This window comes from Theropithecus gelada, chromosome 7a (assembly GCF_003255815.1).
Source record: "Theropithecus gelada isolate Dixy chromosome 7a, Tgel_1.0, whole genome shotgun sequence".
NCBI classification, from domain to species: domain Eukaryota; kingdom Metazoa; phylum Chordata; class Mammalia; order Primates; family Cercopithecidae; genus Theropithecus; species Theropithecus gelada.
The window spans coordinates 27,792,212-27,815,581 of NC_037674.1; the positions used below are offsets into that span (position 1 = coordinate 27,792,212).

Sequence of the window (23,370 nt, forward strand, 5' to 3'; positions counted from 1 at the left end):
CTTTCTACTTTAGTATATAGGTTATATTTTCCCATAATAAAAACTTTTGGTTGTTTTTAAACATAAGGGAAAACTCAGAGTTAGTGCTTAGGCTATGAGTCAACAGAGCCTATAGGCTGGTGGGGATGAGAAGCAGAGTTTATGGAACCCTTAGTCTATCATCAAGGCCTGAGGGAAGAAAGGTTAGCGCAGGCCATACGTGAAAAAGGCTTTCGATTGGGACTCTCAAGAGTCAGTTAACATGTTTTGGAAGATAGAGATAGAAAAGGTAGTCTTTCGTCCAAGAAAAACTAAATCTCAGAGTCAGAAGTTTGAGAGTAATTTAATTATAGCCACAGATTAAGTGGCTGGCAAATGATCTTCAACAATCTATGGAGCATTGCAAATGAGATATATTATACTTTGAATCATTAATTCCAGAGCTATAAAGTAAATATGTAGCCACTCTTTCCCATAGCACATTAATGAAGAATGGAGAATGTTTCTTCCATTTCAAAAATTTATTACTGGAGCCGGGCGTGTTGGCTCACACCTGTAATCCCAGCACTTTGGGAGGTCGAGGCAGGTAGATCACTTGAGGTCAGGAGTTTGAGACTAGCCTGGCCAACATGATGAAACCCTGTTCTACTAAAAATACAAAAATCAGCTGGGCATGGTGGGAGGCGCCTCTAATCTCAGCTACTTGGGACGCTGAGGCACGAGAATCGCTTGAAGCTGGGAGGCAGAGGTTGCAGTGAGCTAAGATCGTGCCACTGCACTCCAGCCTGGGCGACAGAGCAAGATTCAGTCTCAAAAAAAAAAGGAAAAAAAAATGTATTCTTTAGCACTGATACTTGCTTACACAACAATATTATACTTTAGAAGACATTAGGCTCATTGTGTCTAAAACCTCGACAACAAGGTCCACACACTAGAAATATTGTGCATTCTGAGACTGTGACGCAGCCTCCACAGACAAGAATTAAAGGAAGTGACGGAAATATGGGCAAAAGTATATCCTTTATCTGAAACTATAAATAATCTGTATTCAATAATAAATTATCTGAAACACAAATATTATGAAATCATATTTTAGCTTGTATCATATAAGAGTAGAAAAAAACAACTAAAAGCCCAAGAGCAAACTTCCAGCATAGAAAGCTTCACCGCCTGGCCCCTCGCTTCAACACCCCACAATCTGAGATGTCGACCTGTAATAGACAGAAAAGAATGAGGCAGGGAAGACCAGCGTAAATCAGCAATACAGGGTCAAACATCTTCCCTATATCATATGAAGGAAATACATGTTTATCACTGAATGGTGCCATCTTTGATCTCCAAACAAAAAGCATTAATGACTCATTATCAAAACATTCCCTATTACTAAGGATGGCTTTTCACTAATCCACCTGCAATCTGTTATCCAATATGAACAAAAATATAAGATGAAATCTCTGGCTGGGGACCAGAACAAAGCCCACAGATACACAAGGGACCAAGGGTCTTCTTGGTTCTCTGCTAACACCCACAGATCTTTCTTACCAATGGAAATCATTTAGTGTTGGGTTACAAATATACTATAGTATCTAGTCACAGAGGTCCTTCAAAATAACATGATTAAATAAAAGATCTAATGTTATTTCTTGTTTTTTTGTTTTGTTTTGTTTTTTTTAATAGAGTTTTGCTCTATCGTCCAGTCAGGAGTACAGTGGCACCATCTCGGCTCACTGCATCCTCCCCGTCACGGGTTCAAGAGATTCTCCTGACTAAGCCTCCCAAGTAGCTGGGACTTCAGGCACACACCACCACGGCTAATTTTTGTATTTTTAGTAGAGATGGGTTTTTGCCAAGTTGGCCAGCCTAGTCTCGAACTCCTGCTCTCAGGTGATCCATCCACCTCGGCCTCCCAAAGTGCTGGGAATACAGGCATGAGCCACTGTGCCCGGCCTTTCTTGTTATCTATTATCCTAGGTGCTAGGTGCCAAGCTATGGGCAAGTGTTAAGGATTCTGCTGAATCTATCTACCGGAGCACTTCAATGCATAAGCAAGAACAAGTATTGCATAGACTTTACAATAAATGTTAAAGGTTAACAATAACATAATTCTCAACAATGTCCAATTGGCAAATTAATTTTCCTTATACTATCTACAAGCTTCAATGTTAGTTAGCATTCATTCTTGAGATATATGATATATATATATAATCCATATTTTTTGACCTATATCAAAATATATTTAAGCCCAAAATACTAAAAAAATTAAATTGACTTTAAAATGTCTAAAATTCAACTATCCAAAGCAAACCTAAGTGTCCAGTAACAAATGAATGGATAATGAAAATATACTCTATATACACACACACACACACACACACACACACACACACACACACAAAATAGAATACTACTATTCAGCCTTAGGAGGAAGTCTTGTCATTTGGGACAACATGAATGAACCTGGAGGACATTATGTTAAGTGAAATAAGCTAGTCACAGAAAGATAAATACTGCATGATTTCACTTATACGTGAATTGTAAAAAAGTCGAAGTTATAGAAGCAGAGAGTGAAATGGAGATTATCAGAGGCTGAGGGTCAGGAACACTGGGGAACTACTGGTCAAAAAACACAAAATTTCAGTTAGACAGGAAGAATAAGTTCAAGAGATCTATTGCACTTCATGATGATCATGGTTAATAACAATATATTGTATATCTGAAAATTGTTGACAGTAGATTTTGTGTTCTCATCACAAAAAAAAAGGTGAGGTAATGCATATGTTAAACAGCTTGATTTAGCTATTCCATAGTGTATACATATATCAAAACATCATATTGTAAGCCATAAATATATACAGTATTTACTTGTCAATTAAGATAAGTAAATAGATAAACAAGTTTAAGAAGCAAAAATGGACTCTGAGTGGTCAAAAGAGAAGGCATAAAGTCCTTGTATGCATTAAAGCTTTTCTTGGGAGAGAATCCCTTGTTTTCATTCAAAAACTCTACCTCCAGCCTTATTTTATAATTTTATCTGTTATACAGTTTCCAAGTTCATCTGAGTTTAAAGTTAGAACATTAATGTTGTCCTCAGGGTGGGGAACATCACACCGCGGGGCCTGGTGTGGGGTGGGAGGCAGGGGAGAGATAGCATTAGGAGAAATACCTAATGTAAATGACGAGTTAATGGGTGCAGCAAACCAACGTAGCACATGTGTAACAAACCTGAACATTGTGCACATGAACCCTAGAACTTAAAGTATAATTTAAAAAAAAGAGAGAGAGAAATTTTTTTAAAAAAAAGAAAATTAATGTTGTCCTAAGTAGCATAAACTGGCTTGAGTTAAGTTAAGGCAGGCAAAGAAGATTATAAGGATATAGGTCCCTTCATGAAGCCCAAAAACAGGAACAGTGCTTCAGACAGGACTGGAAACAGGGCTGAGACGGCTCATCATCCCTCTCGGTTTCTTGTCTCTGCTCATTTGTGTATATCTGCCCCCCGTGCTTTCTAGGCCACGTGGCTGTTAAAAGATGCCCACTGCATAGCTCCTGAGCTTCGAGTTTACAGGTCTAACTACAGACAGTAAGCCTCCTCCCCTGGAAACGTTACAGGAAATGGACACGGAATGACCGCGTTGCCACTCCCGGTCCAGCCCCTTGTGGCTGAGGTGAGAGAGGAAGTCAACTTATAAAATGGCTGGGGATTAAAGAAGGTTCTTACAATCTAGGAAGACCCTCCAAAGAGTATTCGCTACAGAAGGAAAGCTGTGAAAATACAGGGATCTAGAGAAGCTTTGAAAATACAACAAAAAGTAAGGGTTGATAACCTTATAATGAAGGATACAGGCCCTCCAAATATTTTGACTTGAGGTAGTTTAGTATATGGGCAAATATCCCATAACACCTTAGTAGACTATAAGGGATTCATTGCACTATTGGACTACTGATGACTCATCACTCAGGAAAGTTTAAGTTGTATTAAATACACAATTTGAGAAGAACGCAATGTCTCCCTCAGTCAACCCCATGAGGTGCTGTGAAACCGGAATGCCTTTCCTTCAGGGTAGTTCTGAGTTGGCACAATGGGGATAGGCCTTTACTAAACCTGCGCAGCAACCAGTCAGTCACTAGATATAGGCTGCCCTGCAAGAAGGTGTGATCTTGGGTGAAACAGCTTTTTTTTTCAGACAGAGTCATCTTGCTCTGTCACCCAGCCTGCATTGCAGTGACACAATCACGACTCACTGCAACTTCCACCTCTCAGGCTCAAGCAATTCTCCCACCTCAGCCTTCTGAGTAGCTGGGACTACAGGCATGCACCACCATGCCCAGCTAATTTCTGTATTTTTAGTAGAGACAGGGTTTCGCCATGTAGCCTAGGCTAGCCTCAAACTCCTGGGATCAAGGGATTCACTCACCTCAGCCTCCCAAAGTGTTGGGATTACAGGTGTGAGCCACTGCACCCAGCCCGAGAAAAAAATGTTAAGAGCAGCTGGCAGCAGATGGAATGAGGAGTCAGGATGGCAAGTCTCAACAAATTTCAAAAAAAATACACAGATAATGGAGTATGTTCACTGTTCACAGCGAAATTATGCTAGAAGTTGAGAGCAGATGTCCTGAAATAGCTTACTTACATACATACATACATACATACATACATAAAATTTAAATATTTAAAAGAAGAAATTGGCTGGGTGCGGTGACTCACGCCTGTAATTGGCCCAGTGCTTTGGGAGGCTGAGGTGGGTGAATTGCCTGAGCTAAGGAGTTCGTGACCAGCCTGGGCAACATGGTGAAACACTGTCTCTACCGAAATACAAAATATTAGCCAGGCGTGGCAGCGTGCACCTGTAGACCCAGCTACTCCGGAGGCTGAGGCAGCAGAATTGCTTGAACCCGGGAGGTGGAGGTTGCAGTGAGCCAAGATCATGCCACTGCATTCTAGTCTGGGCAACAGAGCAAGACTCCGTCTCAAAAAAGAAAAAAGAAATTGAGAGCAGAAGGATAACTTAAAAACTGCCAAATTTTTGGAAATAAACCCATTTCTTTATGAAATGATTCCCAGAAAAACTATCAAGGGACATTAATAAATAAATGAATAATAATAAAAATTCAACATATCAAAACCTGAGAAATATAGCCAAAGTGTTGCTTCGAGAGAAATTTACATCCTTAAATCATATATTAGAAGTGAAGAAAGGCTGAAAAGCAATGTCTGAGCATTCATCCCAAGAAGCTAGAAAAAGAATAGCAAATTAAAGAAAGTAGAAAAAAGAAAATAACAAAGATAAACACAAAATCAGCAAACTAGAAAATAATTGTACAATAAAGACAAATCAACAAAGCCAAAAATTAATTATTTGAGAAGACTAATAAAATTATAAAACACTAGTAGGTACAGATATAACCTATGTAAACAATTCCCTATTGCTGGACATCTACGTTATCTCCACTTGGATACACTATTCCACAGCACTGACATAATCATCCTTCCAATATTCACTCATGCTTATTTCCTGCAAATAAATTCTTAAAATTATGACTGTTAGCTCAAAGGGTGTGAAAAATTCTATGGCTTCTGATACATATATTGTGCTAAATTGCCCTATAGAAAGATTGAACCAATTTTACTCCCACTAGCAGTTTATGATAGTATTCATTTCCCTAAGAAATAAGTATGATTTTAAAAAATATGTATTAATTTGTTTGGTTAAAAAAACCTCTTCATTTTAATTTGCATTTCTTACATTACTAATGAGTTGAACACTTTCTCAATGTTTACTGGTTAAGTTTCTTTTGTGAATTGCCTTAGTGTTTTCTATTCTTCTATTAAGGTGTTAGCCTTTCTCACAGATTTTATTACTTTTTATATATTGATATTGAGCCCTGAACCAAAGAATTAAAAATATTTTCCTGTTCTGTCAGATTGCTTATTAATGTCCTTGTTGTTGTAGAGAGCTTGAAACTGTTTATATTCTTGTCAATTTTTTTCCTTTATGGTTTGCCTTTATTTGATGTTTAGAAGTACCAACCCCATACCAAGATTATTATGTGAATACTCACCCATATTAACCCCTAATGGAATAGCAGTGGTAAAGACTTGAATTTCTACAAATGTCTTGCTGGCTCAGGAATGTAGTCAGGAATTCCATAAAGCATATCAAAGGTAAGACATCATTTAAGATTTTTAAAAACTAGAGATACTACTAGATTCTAGGCTTTGTGGGGCAGAGTCAAGGCAAGGCAAAATTGTGATGTGACTGAAATTGCTTTTAGTGGCCCAAAGTATCTCCTTTTTTCTTTGCCCATTTACTCCTGAAGCAGCTTTTCCTCCATCCCCAGTTCTAGCTACCTATCTCATTCTCAGTGAAGGAAGGACTGATACTGGTTTACCATAAGACATTAAAAATATTTATGCTTTTAAAATAACAACTTGCAAAGAGCATGGCCAAGAAAAGTTTGGGGAAGATTCTTAAGCATTAATGGATTTTCTTTTTTTATTATTATGTTTAATTGTGATAAAATACACATATTTACAATCTTAATCATTTTTAAGTACACATTTCAGTGGTGGTATTAAATGCATTTACTTTGTTGTGTAACCATCACCACCATCTGTCCACAGAACTTTTTCATCTTCCAAAACTGAAACTCCATATCCATTAAATGAACACCCCATTTTCCCCTTCCCTCAGCCACCAGGAACAACTACACTACTTTCTGTCTCTACAGATTGTACTACTTTAGGTACTTCATGTAAGTAGAATCATACAGTATGTATCTTTTGTCACTGGCTTATTTCACATGGCATAATGTCCTCAAGGTTATCCATGTTGAGGCATCTTTCAGAATTTCCTTCCTTTTTGAGGCTGAATAATGTTCCATTGTATAAATATACCACATTTTGTTTATCCATTCATCCACCAATGGACACTGGGTTGATTCCATCCTTTGGCCATTGTGAATAATGCTACTGTGAACACAGATGTGCAAGTATCTCTTTGAGACCTTGCTTTGAATTCTTTTGGGTATATACCCAGAAGTGGGATTGCTGGATCATATGTTAATTATTATGTTTAATTTTTTTAGGGGGCCAGGTACAGTAGGTTACACCTGTAACCCCAGTGCTCTGGGAGAACAAGGCAGGGAGATCGCTTGGGTGACCACAGGATTTTGAGGATTACAGTGAGCTACAGTCACCCCTCTGCACTTCAGCGTAGGTGACAGAGGGATATTCTGTCTCTTAAAAATAAAAAATAAAATAAATAAAAATTTGAGGAACTGACGTACTGTTTTCTATAGGGGCTGCATTTTATATTACCACCACCAGTGCACAAGAGTTCCAATTTCTCCACATCCTCTCCAGCACTTGTTATGTTTGTTTTTGTTTTGTTTTGTGTGATAATAGGCATGAAATGATATTTCATTGTGGGCTAGATTTGCATTTCCCTAATAATTAATGATGTTCAGCATCTTTTCATGTGCTTATTAGCCATTTGAATATATTCTTGGAGAAATGTCTATTCAAATCCTTTGCCCAATTTTTTTTTTTTTTTTTGAGATGGAGTTTCACTCTTTTTGCCCAAGATGGAGTGCAATAGCATGATCTCAGCTCACTGCAACCTCCGCCTCCTGGGTTCAAGTGATTCTCCTGCCTCAGCCTCCTGAGTAGCTGGGAATACAGGCATGCGCCACCATGCCCAGCTAATTTTTTGTATTTTTAGTAGAAACCGGGTTTCACCACGTTAGCTAGGTTGGTCTCCAACTCCTGACCTCATGTGATCCGCCCGCCTTGGCCTCCCAAAGTGCTGGGATTACAGGCATGAGCCACTGTGCCTGGCCAGAAAACTTTTAACTCAAAAATGTCTCTTTGAAATACCTTTGGCCAGGTGTGGTGGCTCGTGCCTGTTATCCCAGCACTTTGGGAGGCCAAGGAGGGAGGATTGCTTGAGCCCCAGGGCTCAAGACCAGCCTAGACAACATAATGAGACCCCATTTCTACAAAAAAATACACAAAAATTAGCTGGGCATGGTGGTGCGTCTGTAGTCCCAGCTGCTTGGGAGACCGAGGTGGGAGAATTGCTTTAGCCCAGGAGTTCAAGGCTGCAGTGAGGTATGATTGTGCCACCGTACTCCAGCCTGGACGACAGAACAAATCCTTGGCTCTAAATAATAAAAATAAAAATAAGATAAAATTGAAAAAGAAATATATTTGTTCACACTACTTGAAAAAAGAAAATATTTGTTTTTTGATTATAAAAGAATGTATGTTGATTATAAAAATTCAGGTATTACATAATTGAATAAAGTATTAATAGAAAATGAAAATCCCCCAAAATCTCACCCACAGAAAAAACTCTTTTAAACAGTCTAAACAGTCTAGTATAAACTTCCATAACATAGGCATACACACAGACACACCCACACACACAAACACACACACACACACACACACACTGTATTTTACTTTTCTCTGCTTAACAATATATCCTGGACATTTATCCATATTAATATGAGATGCTGTTAATTACCTTTTTTAAATAGTGGTCAAGATAGTATTTATATATATAAACTAATATTAAATTTTTGTTTGGGAGGCCGAGGCGGGCAAATCACCTGAGGTCAGGAGTTCCAGACCAGCCAGGCCAGTGAAACCTCGTCTCTACCAAAAACATGAAAATTATCCAGGCATGGTGGTGCACACCTGTAATCCCAACTACTCAGGAGGCTGAAGCAGGAGAATTGATTGAACCCGGTAGGCAGAGGTTGCAGTGAGCCAAGATCGTGCCACTGCACTGCAGCCTGGGCAACAGAGTGAGACTCCATCCCAATACATATATACACACATACATACATATATACATACATACATAAATTTTTTTTAAATTCACAAAACCTAAGACAAAACGGATTCTAATAAGATCAAAAGCACCTCAGGGTCTAACATTGAAGAATAGAGAGACAAAATATAAAATAAAGCTCGTAATTATTCTGTATCACTTGTACATAAAATCTAAATATTGAATAGTGCTATAATTGCAGACTTGCCATATTTACCTATAGCGCATTTACAAACTCTCTTTCTCTCTCCAAACCAGAAATAATGTAACCTCTGACCATGCCACATCTACAGAAGTGTCTGATCAGTAAGGCCAGCCATTTCCAAAGCTTTTAGTAAGAGAACAGAGAGGCTACCAATCTAGTTGACAAATGTAAAAGGCAGATGAACATATATAGGGGTTTGCAAGTGTCAGCCTCCATTTAAAGTACAATTCTCTCATTGTGCCATTAGTAAATAACATTTTGGTTGATTTCTTCAGTTACACAAAGAATTAGTGTCTTCCTTTATGATTAAGGAGAGATTGCCCTGTAAGTCTCAGCAAACGATACAAATTTAAGTACAAGTTGAAATCCTGTCATTTGGAGCAACATGGATAGAACCGGAGGTCATTATGTTAAGTGAAATAAGCTAGGCACAAATATCACATTTCTTATTCATATGTGAGAGCTAAAAAAGTAGGTCTCATGAAGACAAGAGAGTAGACTGGTGGATACCAGAGGCCAGGAAAGGTAGCAGGGAGGGGGAGATAAAGAGAGGTTGATTAATGGGTACAAATATTAATATACAGTTTGATAGAAGAAATAAGATCTAGCGTTCAACAGATCAGTGGGATGACTACAGGTTACAATAATCTATTGTATATTTCAAAATAGCTAACAGACTAATTTGAATGTTTCTAGCATAAAGAAAAAACAAATAGGGAAGGTGATGGCTATCCCAATTACACTGATTAGACCTTTACAAATTACATCAATGTATTAAATTATAACATTACCCTCAAAATATGTACATCTATTATGTATCAATAAAAAAATAAATTTAGGCTGGGCATGGTGGCTCACACCTGTAAATGCCAGCACTTTGGAAGGCCAAGGTGGGAGGATCTCTTGAGTCAAGGAGCTCAGGACAAGGGTTGAGCCTGGGCAATGCAGTGAGATCCCATCTCTAAAAAAAAATTAAGAAATTTGCCAGGCATGGTGGCTCATGTCTGTAGTTCCAGCTACTCAGGAGGCTGAAGTGGAAGGATCACTTGAACCTGGGAGGTTGATGCAGCGAGCTAAGATTGTGCCACTGCACATCAGCCTGGGTGACAGAGCGAGACCATGTCTAGAAAAAATAATTAAAAATTTACAAAAATAAATTTTAGAAACAACAAAACTGATTGAAATAAAAACTGAATCAAAAAAATTAAGCAAGTGGTTTACATATCTCCTGATATGGTCAAATTTTCTTAATTTCCTAACTACTTTTTTTCCACAAGGGTCCTGGGTATTTTCTCACTTCTAAGTGGTATTATCTACCTCTACTTTAACTTTCCATACCAAATGAACAAATTTACCAAACTTTTTATCATTAATCTAAAACTTAACGGGAATGGCATATGATCGGCATGGCTTTACCATCAACTTCACATAAGTGTTCAGAAACCAGGTGAAAGTGAACTCCTAACTTGAAGGAGCTTTTAATGCTTGCATGAACATTTTCTAGGCCTTCAAAGGCTGTTACTGCTGTTTCTCCTTCTCCTTTTTTTTTTTTTTTTTTTTGTCTTTTTTAATATCTTGTTCTCTTCTTTCCCCCACTGAAATTCAAGAATATGTAGCTACCATAAGCTTGGGATATCCTAGAAACAACGATGGTTAGAAGACTGGTATGGTTTCTACACACTCATCTTTTAATTGATGTCTTCTACCCACTCACTCTTACTCATACCCAGCTTCTCCCATATTATTGAAACTTCAATCCTTGCCTCTGTTATGTTCAGGTTTCTAAGCCTGGGGAAGATAACACTTTAAAATGCCGTAAGTGCAGTGGGAAGGGACTCAGGAGGTAGCCAGAAAACCTAGAAATTATGACTGGGACTGGATACTTTGGCATTAATACCTATGTTTTGCAATGTCCAAAGCATGACTAGAATTGATCTTTCACCCCCTGAATGCTGTCATATTCCCATATTACCTGTATTTCTGTGCCTAAATAACACCATATAGACAAATTCTCCAATTTTATATCAACTTGATTCACACTGAAGCTGCCACATCTTAAATTAGGAATGCTTTCAGCTACAAGAACAGAAAAGTCTGACAGAATGCTGGGCGCAGTGGCTTACACTAGTAATCCCAGCACTTTGGGAGGCTGAGGCGGGTGGATCATGAGGTCAGAAGATTGAGACCATCCTGGCCAACCTAGTGAAACCCTGCCTCTACTAAAAATACAAAAATTAGCCGGGCATGGTGGCAGGTGCCTGTAATCCCAGCTACTCAGGAGGCTGAAGCAGAGAATTGCTTGGACCCAGGAGGCAGAGGTTGCAGGGAGCCAAGATCACACCACTGCACTCCAGCCTGGGTGATACAGCGAGACTCCATCTCAAAAAAAAAAAGAAAAGTCTGACAGGTAGCTTAGACTCTTAGTAGTCTGTATCCTTAACAAGAAGTCCAAAGGTTATCTCAGGGCTATTCTGGCAGCTCAATAATGTCGTTAAGAACTCAGACTCGGCAGTTCCCGTCATCTTCGGGAGCTGTAGAGGTATGAATTTAAGACAGGCCTATTTTATTAATTTATTTCCAAATGCAGCGAAAGGTCCAACGACCATCTGTGGGCCACTTAATTCAGGGCCCCCAATTTGTACATGAAAAACTCTCAGATACAGCCAATGCCATGGGTTTTGCAGACCTGAAAAGCCCCACTGGCCTCCAGGTGCTCAATGATTACCTGGAAGACAAGAGCTACATCAAGGGGTATGTGCCATCACAAACAGATGTGGCAGTATTTGAAGCAGTGCCTGGCCCACTGCCTGCCGACTTGTGTCATGCCCTACATTGGTATAATCACATCAAGTCTTACGAAAAGGAAAAGGCCAGCCTGCCAGGAGTGAAGAAAGCTTTGGGCAAGTATGGTCCTGCAGATGTGGAAGACACTACAGGAAGTGGAGCTACACAGATAGTAAAGATGATGATGACATTGAGCTCTCTGGATCTGATGAGGAGGAGGAAAGTGAAGAAGCAAAGAGGCTAAGGGAAGAACGTCTTGCACAATATGAATCAAAGAAAGCCAAAAAAACCTGCACTTGTTTCCAAGTCTACCATCTTACTAGATGTGAAACCTTGGGATGATGAGGCAGATATGGAGAAATTAGAGGGCGTCAGAAGCATTCAAGCAGACGGCTTAGTCCGGGGCTCATCTAAACTAGTTCCAGTGGGATACAGAATTAAGAAACTTCAAATACAGTGTGTAGTTGAAGATGATAAAGTTGGAACAGATATGCTGGAGGAGCAGATGACTGCATTTGAGGACTATGTGCAGTCCATGGATGTGGCTGCTTTCAACAAGATCTAAAATCCATCCTGGATCATGACATTTAAATAAAAGCTTGAAAGATTGGAAAAAAAAAAAAAAAAAGATCTCAGACTCTTGGCTGGGTGCAGTGACTCACACCTGTAATCCCATCACTTTGGGGGGCCAAGGCAGGCAGATCTCTTGAGGTCAGGAGTTTGAGACCAGCCTGGCCAACATGGCAAAACCCTCTCTCTGCTAAAAAATATGAAAATTAGGCCGGACACGGTGGTACACGCCTGTAATCCCAGCACTTTGGGAGGCTGAGGCAGGCAGATCATGAGGTCAGGAGATGGAGACCATCCTGGCTAACGCAGTGAAACTCCATCTCTACTAAAAATACAAAAAATTAGCCGGGCGTGGTGGCAGGCATCTGTAGTCCTAGCTACTCAGGAGGCTGAGGCAGGAGAATGGCTTGAACCCGGGAGGTGAGCCAGGTTTTGCAGTGAGCCGAGACTGTGCCACTGCACTCTAGCCTGGGCAACACAGCAAGACTCTGTCTCAAAAAAATAATAATAATATGAAAATTAGCTGGGCATGGTGGCACACGCCTGTAATCCCAGCTACTCAGGTGGCTGAGGTGTGGGAATCACTTGAACCTAGGAGGCGGAGGTTGCAGTTAGCCGAGATCGTGCCATTGTACTCCAGCCTGGGCAACAGAGTGAGACCTTTTCTCAAAAAAAAAAAAAAAAAAAAAATTCAGTCCCTTGGCCAGACACAGTGGCTCATGCTTTATTTCCAGCAATTTGGGAGGCCAAGGAGGGTGAATCTCTTGAGGTCAGGAGTTCAACACCAGCCTGGCCAACATGGTGAAACCCCAACTCTACCGAAAATACAAAATTAGCCGGCATGGTTGCCTGCACCTGTAATCCCAGATACACAGGTGGCTGAGGCATGAGAATCGCTTGAACCTGAGAGGGGGAGGTGGCAGTGAGCTGAAATTGTGCCACTGCACTCTAGCCTGGGCTATAGAATGAAACTCTGTCTCAAAAAAAAAAAAAAAAAAGAACTCAGTTTCTGTCTTTTCTTTCTACTCTACCTTCTTAGCTTGTTAGCTTTTCATTCTGAGGCTTGTTGCCTTATAATTACAATTTGGCTGCCACAACTCCATACATCACATTCCACACTTAAGGATGGAAGAAAGAGAGTATACATACAAACAAATATTTCTAGTCCTTTTATGGGAGAAGCTACTTCCCCCCCCCCCACCCCCCTATCCCATAGAGGTCTTCCAGAAGATTTCTGGTTATATCACATGAGCCCGAACTAAATCACACAGCTAGCCCTAACTGCAAGAAGTTAGAAAAAGGCATATTTGTCTTCCAACCTCTATAACAGAAAGAGAAATGGGTTTGGAACTGGCTTTAGGATTCAAACAACAGTTTACGACACATGTCTATATTACACATAAAATGCTAATTATGCTAGTTAATTACAACTAGGTGCAGGACCTTTAAAAGTCCTGGTTTAGAATACAGTTCTCCTTTCCAGCAGAAAACCGGTTAAGAATGTTAATGAAGGAGACATTAAAAAGGGACAGGAATGAAAGCTACAGCTTTGTCAGATGGTGCTGACAGTGCTGAGTTGTAGACCGATTACAACTGAAACAGTATCCATAGCCAAATCCTATCTAGAATGAAGGGAAAATTGTAATAGTGTACATAGCTGATGTCCTAAAATGTTCCAGAAGCTTTAAGAGTGTAATAAGGGCCTGGTGCAGGGACTCACACCTGTAATCCCAGCATTTTGGGAGGCCAAGGCAGTAGGATCACTTGAGCCTAGGAGCAGACAAGCCTGGGCAACATGGCAAAACCCCAACTCTACAAAAAAAAATACAAAAATCAGCAAGGCATGGTGGCATGCACCTGTAGTGCCAGCCAAAGTGGGAGGATCACTTGAGACCGAGAGGTCAAGGCTGCAGTGAGCCATGATTCCACCACTACACTCTAGCCTGGGCAACAGAATGAGACCCTGTCTCAAAAAAAAAAAAAAATGTGATAACTAGAGATCTATCTGGGGCTACCATTTTTCTTTAAATAAGAAAATAGATTTTTACAAAGTATTTAAAACAGACAAGCCAATAATACTAAGAGTTAACACTAAAGGACTCTATTATGATATGCCAAGTACTCAGCTTTACATATATATGTATGTATCTAATCTCTCAATTGTCCTATCAGGTAAGTACATTCACTAATTTGCTTATGGTCACACAAGGAGAAGCTCAACCTAACTCTAGAGATCATGCCCTTAACCATATTACATTACTGTTTGTTATTTTATTTGTTCTCCTCGGTGTTTCTTATTCATTTTATGTATTTGTTATTTAATCATTCAAATTTGTAAAGTTTAACTCTTGTTTATAAATCGTAAATTGTCTTTCTCTACTTTCTTTCCATAGTATTTCTAGTTCACAAAGTCCTAAAATGGCAAAGCTGTTTCAATATCTTTCAAAAACTTAGAATCAGATAATCCAAATGGATTTTGTAGCTAGTTTTATGAAAGCTTTGATAACATTACAACAAACCTTGTTAGGGTTTTATAAGAAAAAAAAAAAAAGAACTAACCCGACAAAATAAACCACCAAAAAAGGTATCACAACACACAAGGTACAAACAACAAAAGTAGAAACATAAATATACATCTATATTAGTCCTATGTGTTCTAAATCCCTCCTCTGTTTCATCTACTGTGAGTTTGCTACCTCCACAGCACACTGGCATACCACTGGTTCCCTGAATTATTGGGCTATTATTCCCCACCTCGCCCCCAACCCCCCGCCAAAACAATAACCCTGTTTGCTCCACACATAGCTGGTAACACACATGTGGTTAATTATACCCAAATCTCTAGTCTCAAACTACCATACTTAGCTTTTTATTTTAGGTTTTTATGCTTCCTTTTTTCTTTTACTGTGTTTTTCTTTACATCTTTATTATTATGTTCCCAGAAATTTAGCTCCCAAACACACATAAGATCCTTCCATACTTTCTTTTTTTGTTTCTTTGTTTGTTTGTTTTTTTGAGACAGAGTCTCGCTCTGTCGCCCAGGCTGGAGTGCAGTGGCCGGATCTCAGCTCACTGCAAACTCCGCCTCCCGGGTTCACGCCATTCTCCTGCCTCAGCCTCCCGAGTAGCTGGGACTACAGGCGCCCGCCACCTCGCCCAGCTAGTTTTTTGTATTTTTTAGTAGAGACGGGGTTTCACCGTGTTAGCCAGGATGGTCTCGATCTTCTGACCTCGTGATCCGCCCGTCTCGGCCTCCCAAAGTGCTGGGATTACAGGCTTGAGCCACCGCGCCCGGCCAGATCCTTCCATACTTTCAACAATACAATGAAATCTGTATCTTCTTATCTACCCAAAAAAACCATAAGCCATATGTTATATGTTATTTTCTCCTATTCTCTCCTCATGTATTATTAAAATTAGAAGTGGATTAAACTTTTTTGTAAATTTTTTTTTTTTTTTGAGACAGAGTCTTGCTCTATCACCCAGGCTGGAGTGCAGTGGTTTGATCTCGGCTCATTGCAGCCTCAACTCTCGGGCTCAAGCAATCCTCTCACCTCAGCCTCCTGAGTAGCTGGGACTACGGGCATGTGCCACCACACCCAGCTAAGTCTTTAATTTTTTGTACAGACGGAGTCTAACCATGTTGCTCTGGCTTGAATTGAACTCCTGGGCTCAAGCAATCCAACTGCCTCAGCCTCCCAAAGTGTTGGGATTACAAGCATGAGACCTAGGCACCTGGCCAGATTAAACCCTTTTTTTAGTTTACTCAAAGGTAGTATCCTCATATTGGGTTGGAAAACCAAGATGATCACATATAAGGATCTTCCTGCTTGTCTCTCCAGCTGTTTTTCCCAACTCTGGCTAATCTCTGTTTAATAAGGCATCTTTCTTTAACAATTTAGAAGAAAGACAAAAACAAAAAAACTCCAGGACAGCATGATCAGCTGACAGACAGCATGATTAGCAAAGAAAACAGTGATGGGAACATACAAGCCTCTTCTCTCCCTCCAATAACCTGGCAGACAACCCCACCTGGTATTTGTCCCATACTTGTAACACATAAATGTTTGCTTGCTAGGTCAACTGTATTTAAACGAAAATATGACAGCTGTAAATAAGAAAATAGAATAGGTGCCATTTTTAGATTCTAACAAGCCAAAGTTCAGGCACTGCTCTCTTGAAAACTGTCACCAAAGGCAAAGAGAGAGCAGCCTCAAGATGAAATAAGAGAAAATCACTACATGGCCTGAATGATTCACGTTGAAATCAGAGGCATCAGATGAGGACTTAAGATGGATCAATAGCTTAAAAAGGTCTCAAGTGAACAATCTGTGCCATTCTCCTTCTCTAATCTCTTAGAGAAAAAAAAAAGAGCACAAAAAAGCTCTAAGGTCTTTTAATGAGACTATTATTCCATTAATTATTTGAGGCAGTTTTTGTTGCACTAGAATTAATTAACATAACCCTTCTACTTTCAGCTCCAGCTGCATCTGATGTCATTGCTATGGCCGTGAAGAATGAAAACCAAAGGACAACTGGCTACTTAAGGAATTAAGCTGACTAAAATGAAAACCATTCACCACAGCAGTTCCAGTACTCTGGCTGAGACTCTGTTTTTCTACATATAGCCCACACATTCTGACCAAACTCAAATCTACGCAATTTCAAACTTAGAAAACTTTAACTGCTGCCCCACTGAAGCCATTTTCAAGCTGGAATCATGTTTAATAAACTACTCCATCTATTTCACCATATATATATTTTAAAATAATTAATTTAGCCTCTACTCATTCAGATCTATTAAGTTTCACCATAGTCTATCATGGTTACCTTATAAAATCCTCTTAAACATAACCAACAGATAAATCAAATAAGAATTTTTGGAAATGTTTAACCTTAAGGACAATATTATTTTAAGAATCTAGGTCAAGGGTCTCCCATCCCCGGGCTGCGGACCAGTATCAGTCCCTGGCCTGTTAGGAACTGGGCCTCACAGCAGGAGGTGAGTGGTGAGCTAGTGAGCTATACCGCCTGAGCTCCACCTCCTGTCAGATCAGCAGTGGCATTAGATTCTCGTAGGAGCATGAACCCTATTATGAACTGCATATGCGAAGGATCGAGGTTGCATGCTTCTCATGAGAATCTAACTAATGCCTGATGATCTAAGGTGAAACAGTTTCATCCCAAAACCAACCATTACCATCACCACACCCGCTCCCCAGGTCTGTGGAAAAACTGTCTTCCATGAAACCGGTCCCTGGGGCCAAAAAGGTTGGGGACCACTGACCTAAGTCTAATGTATAGAATGGCACAGATTACAAATGAGTCTTACAGATTTGTGAAACAGTCACTGACTTTCATTTAATTGTACCCCTCACTTTGATTTTTCATGAACTCAAATGAGACATCCTAATCCTCAATCTAACCAGTTAAGCTGTACTATACAGGTTTTGTGCAGGTCCTTCTTAAACACACCCTAGCAGAGGCCCCAGCTCCAAAAGACAAATTGGACCTCAATGACTCCCACAGGCAGTGACTGAGGAGGCAACTTCTGCATTGTCCACAGACTATGCTCATTTTCCTGAGACTAAGGCACCGCTCCTTACACAGACTCAGAAAACTCTTCAGCCCTAGGAGATGCCACCTCTGACCCAAGGGAAGTGAATGCCTTCTGAAGAACCAGGCTCCTTAAAACCCCTGGCCAGTTTCCCAGACACATTTCAGTTGTAAACTCATTATGAGAAGTATTTAATTATGGAATCTGCAAACCAGGGGAGCTTATTTGAAATACATTAACTAAATAACTCCTTTTCAGATCTTTCAAGATCACAGTCTGTCTCAGAGATTATTTCCCACATTACTTCTCCTGATTCACTACATGTGCTTTTTTCTTGAATAACTGCCTCTGCTATATTTCTCCTTCCTTTAGCCTAAGTCAACCTTTCCATTTCTAAAGCCAACAGCTTCTGAGTAACCAGGCTATCCTCCCATTAAATATGCATGCAAGAGCTTGACAAATCTTGAGTGCCTTTAATTACTCAGGGATAGTCTCCTCAGCTAACATGAGAATACAACTCATGCTCATATGGCTTCCAAAATACTGGAATAGGAAGGGATCCTTTAGCCTCTCAGGTTGGAACTAACTGGCCCACTGATTAATAATCTTAACCTATCTACCTCTGTAGTTTGGAGAACTGCCTTCTAGTAAGCTGTTGTGCCTGGCATACTCTGAGGTTCCAAATACATAACTATTTTTAAGGATTTATTCCTGAGTTCTTTGATATTTCTGTTTGTTTTTTGGCCTTCTAAGATCTAACTAGATTAATCTTAACATTGATACCATAATTCACCAAGTTTTTATACCAATATTGTCATAGTAGAAAAACGGGATGTTTTGCAATTACAGTCAAATTAATTAATGACTACAATTTATTTCTTTGTAAACAAACACACAAAGGCTTTGGTTATCTTCAGTTTAAATGTAAACTGTCAAAAAATTAGAAGTCCTTATCACAGGGGTCTGGTTGAGTAACATATGACTAATTAATGCAATATAATACTCCGAAGTCATGAAAAAAACACACTGTGGAATAATACGTATTGGCATGGGAAAACCTTCACAATCGACTTCTTAGAGAAAACAATCTTGCCACAAAATAATGGTCACAAAGTAAAGCATTTTGCTAAAATATATATATAGAGAGAGAGAGAAAAAGACAAGAAGGACATACATCAAAATATTAAGAGTATCTGAGGACAGTGAGATTACATACAATTTTTCTTTTGCGTTTCAAAATGTTCCAAGATTCTACCCTGGGCATTTATTATTTTTATACTTTTTAAAATAGTTTATTTTAAAGGAAAAGAGTTCCCAAGTAATTTTGCGAGTGATTTCCTATACTGTTTCACACCCATTTAATATTAGCAAAGGTAATGGAACATCTTTTGCCACAGAAGACTCTCAATTATGTTTTAATATAAGTGAGGCAGTTTTTCCAGTTGCCTTTAAAAATAGCAAAAAGAGCCAGGTGCAGTGGCTCACGCCTGTAATCCCAGCACTTTGGGAGGCTGAGGCAGGTGGATCATGAGATCAGGAGACTGAGACCATCCTGGTAAACAGGTTGCAGTGAGCCGAGATCACACTGGTGCACTCCAGCCTGGGTGACAGAGCAAGACTGTCTCCACAGGAAAAGAAAAATTAAAAAAGTATTCCAGATGATCGCTACACATAGTAAAGTCTCAGAAACTCTAGTGCTGTGAAAGATCAAGCCAAGACAGTAGGTTTAGAAAAAGATCATAATTCTTAATCACCAGGCTACAGAATAAGCTGGCCAGGTGCGGTGGCTCCCACCAGTAATCCCAGCACTTTGGGAGGCCGAGATGGGCAGATCACCTGAGCTCAGGGGTTCAACACCAGCCTGGCCAACATGGAGAAACCCCATCTCTACTAAAAATACAAAAATTAGCAGGGCGTGGTGCCCTGTGCCTACAATCCCAGATACTGGGGAGGCTGAGGCAGAATAGCTTGAACCCGGGAAGCGGAGGTTGTGGTGAGCCGAGATGGCACCATTGCACTCCAGCCTGGGCAACAAAAGCAAAACTCCGTCTCAAAAAAAAAAAAAAAAAAGAATAATTATTTTATTAAAAGAAAATAATTCTTTATAAAGAAGGGGAATGGTGGAAATCAAAAGAAGGCAAAGTTGGCAAGCTCCTGACTTAAAATAAAGACTGAATGCCAGGAGGGAAACAGGAGAGATGAGGCAGGCCTAGGTCGAAGGCAGGTCATACAGAGCCTGTGTATTACAGCCTCACTGCTCAAGGTGTGGTTCTCAATTCAGCAACACAGGCATCACCTGGGAGTTGTTAGCAATGCAGTCTCACGCCCCATCACAGACCTACTGAGTCAGAATCTTCCCTTTAACAAGATTCCCAGTAATTCAGATGGACACCAAAGTTCAGGAAGCATTACACTAACAAATTTATTTTCAGGACAAAATCCTATGGGGAATCATAAAGGAATTTCAAGCCAGGTAGTGGCATGATCAGATATGTGCATTACAAAGATCTCACTAGTAACAGAATGAAAAAAAAAAGATTATATAAAGTAAGACCAAAGATTGCTTAGGAAGCTGTTTCAGGAACCAGGAAAGAATAAGGGACCAAGAAAAGCATGGTGGCTCATGCCTCTAATCTCAGCACTTCGGGAGGCCAAGGTGGGAGGATCACGAAAGCCCAGGAATTCGAGACCAGCCTGGGCAACACAGTGAGACCCTGTTTCCAAAATACAAAAAATTAGCTAGGTGTGGTGGCATGCAGCTACTATAGTGCCAGCTACTTGGGGGGCCGAGGCAGAAGGATTACTTAGCTCACAAGATTGAGACTGCAGTGAGCTATGATCACGTCACTGCACTCCAGCCTGAGCAACAGAGCAAGACCCTGTCTCAAGAAAAAAAAAAAAAAAAAAAAAACAGAAAGAAAAAAAAAAGATAAGGGCCCCAAATAAAGCAGCAACAGTACTAGGAAATAACTGATTAGGTGGGGTGCAGGGGTGCAGGGGAAGGTAAATCAAGACTATTTCTAAGTTTTGTGTTTGGGTTACTGGAGGGATATTGATGTCATTCACCAGACAGGAACAAGAAATAACAACAACAATTACAGTAGCTAACATTTCTTAAATATGTGCCAGGCATTATGCTAAGTGCTTCCCATGAACTATCTCATTTAATCCTCATAACAACCCTATGAAGTATTATCCCATCATATAGATGAAGAAAGTAAGACACAGAGAAATTAAATCAGGTAGAGTAGTATGAAGAAGGAGGGAGGAGATGACAATCGATTTAGAATATGCTGGGTTTGGGGTGCTTGTGAAGATGTCCACAAGGCAGCTGTCTGTAGGGATCTAGGTTTGTAGGGAGAGCAAGTGGACTGGAAACAGGTTTGGAAGTCATCAGCACAGGGCTGGCACCTGACTCTTCAAGACTGGATCAGGCCACAGTGGGAGGGAGCGTAGGTCAAGGACAGAGCCCAGGAACGTCAATATCTAAGGTGCAATAGGAGGTAAGTGAGCTTATGAAGACAAGAAAGCAGACAGAGAGAAAAGAGAATGACAGCTGTAACAGCAACAACAGTAATAACTAATACTTGTAAGAATTTACTAAATACCGGCCAGGTGCGGTGGCTCACGCCTGTAATCCCAGCACTTTGGGAGGCCGAGGAGGGCGGATCACGAGGTCAGGAGATTGAGACCATCCTGGCTAACACGGTGAAACCCCGTCTCTACTAAAAATACAAAAAATCAGTCGGGCGTGGTGGCGGGCGCCTGCAGTACCAGCTACTCGGGAGGCTGAGCCAGGAGAATGGCGTGAACCCAGGAGGCGGAGCTTGCAGTGAGCCGAGATCACCCCACTGCGCTCCAGCCCGGATGACAGAGCAAGACTCCGTCTCAAAAAAAAAAAAAAAAAAAGAATTTACTAAATACCGGTCACTATTCTAAGCATTTCTTAATATATTATAACTTAGTCATCATTAAAACCACATAAGGTAGGTTTTATTATCACCACTATAAAGATAAGGAAATTGAAGCATAAAGAGGTTACGCGGCTTAAGGACACAGAGAAAGTGAATAGCAAAACCAGGATTCAAACCAAGATCCAGTATCTAGGTGTGGACTCCACGCCCTTGACTTCTGTGATGCACTGCCTCGCTTTCAGGACCCTGGGAGGGGTGGAAGGCAAGGAAGGAAACAGTTGCAACAAATCCCTCAGAATAGCATCTGGCCTACAGTAAAGCCTCAGTAAATATTAATCACTATTACTTGATAATTTACTGCCATGGAACCACACATTTGACTGAGCCACAGTTTTTAGAAGAAAACAAGTAATAACTATATAAGGTTTAAAAAAATCAAGGTTTTAGTGGAGGAAGAAAAGCAACTTCCAAGGCTGCTAAGGCTTTCAATTCAGTTTCCTATGCCTTTAATGTCTAAGGCTCCACACAATCAACCCCTGTCCGGGTCTGTGGCTACTACCGTGATCCTAGTCCTTCGGAAGGGCTGCTACGCACAGCAATGACCTGAAGGCCTCACTAATCCCAAAACACTTTCTGACTGCTATAAAGATTCCATTCTAGGGCGCTCCTTTAGCATTGGGCATCTTTTGCTCCATTCTAATTGTTTTACAAAGCAGGTAGTTGATGCTGAAGGACTCTCAGGTTCTCAACTGTCCCCGAAAGCAAATGCATAGCCTCCTCCAGACACTGTTAATTTGTTCTAATTAGGAGGACATGTCTACAATGTCCTGATAACATATTATCAGGTAGTTTTCAAACTAAAATTATATCATGTATAGTAATTCAGAAGCCTCATATTTTTTCTCTTTTTAAAATTCTTTCTAGTTCAATTATTCTCTCTGGCACAGGTCCATCCAAGATCAAGAAACAGAGTGAATAAAACCAACAATAATGACAATGGTCAGAAAAAGAAGCAGTCTCAATTTCCAAAAGGTTAAATTTTTGAAATGAACTTATATGTTTCTAGTCTAAGAAATTTCTCAAAACAGAATAAAGATATTAAAAGGCAGAAAGTATCTTCTAGAAGTGGGACATCTGGTCACCCTATCCCTCAGGCAATGCACATAAAGAGTGCTATTTTTAAAATGAAGTGAATGTGAATGCCCTATCCTGCATAAATACAAATGCTAATTCTTGCTAGGGAGACTTGAATTCTATAATTAACTAAAACTGACTAAGCAGACTTATGAACAAAGACACTCACTATAGCATATCACTTCCATTAGTGAAAAATGCCCAGCAGTAAATACATTTTGGTATACCCAGATGATTGAATATTATGCTGCCATTAAAAATATTTTCAATGGGCTGGGCACGGTGGCTCACACCCGTAATCCCAGCACTTTGGGAAACTGAGGTGGGCAGATCACCTGAGGTCAGGAGTTCAAGACCAGCCTAGGCAACATGGTGAAACCCCATCTTTAC

At 40.1% G+C, this 23,370-nt stretch overlaps 1 protein-coding gene and 1 pseudogene across 3 annotated transcripts in view; one reads left to right on the plus strand and one right to left on the minus strand.

Annotated features, from left to right (window-relative positions):
- The window catches only part of MYO5A (myosin VA), a 221,617-nt gene that overhangs the window by 186,855 nt on the left and 11,392 nt on the right, over window positions 1–23,370 (minus strand). The gene's annotated exons all lie outside the window — the stretch shown is intronic.
- LOC112627527 lies at window positions 11,693–12,370 on the plus strand (annotated as a pseudogene).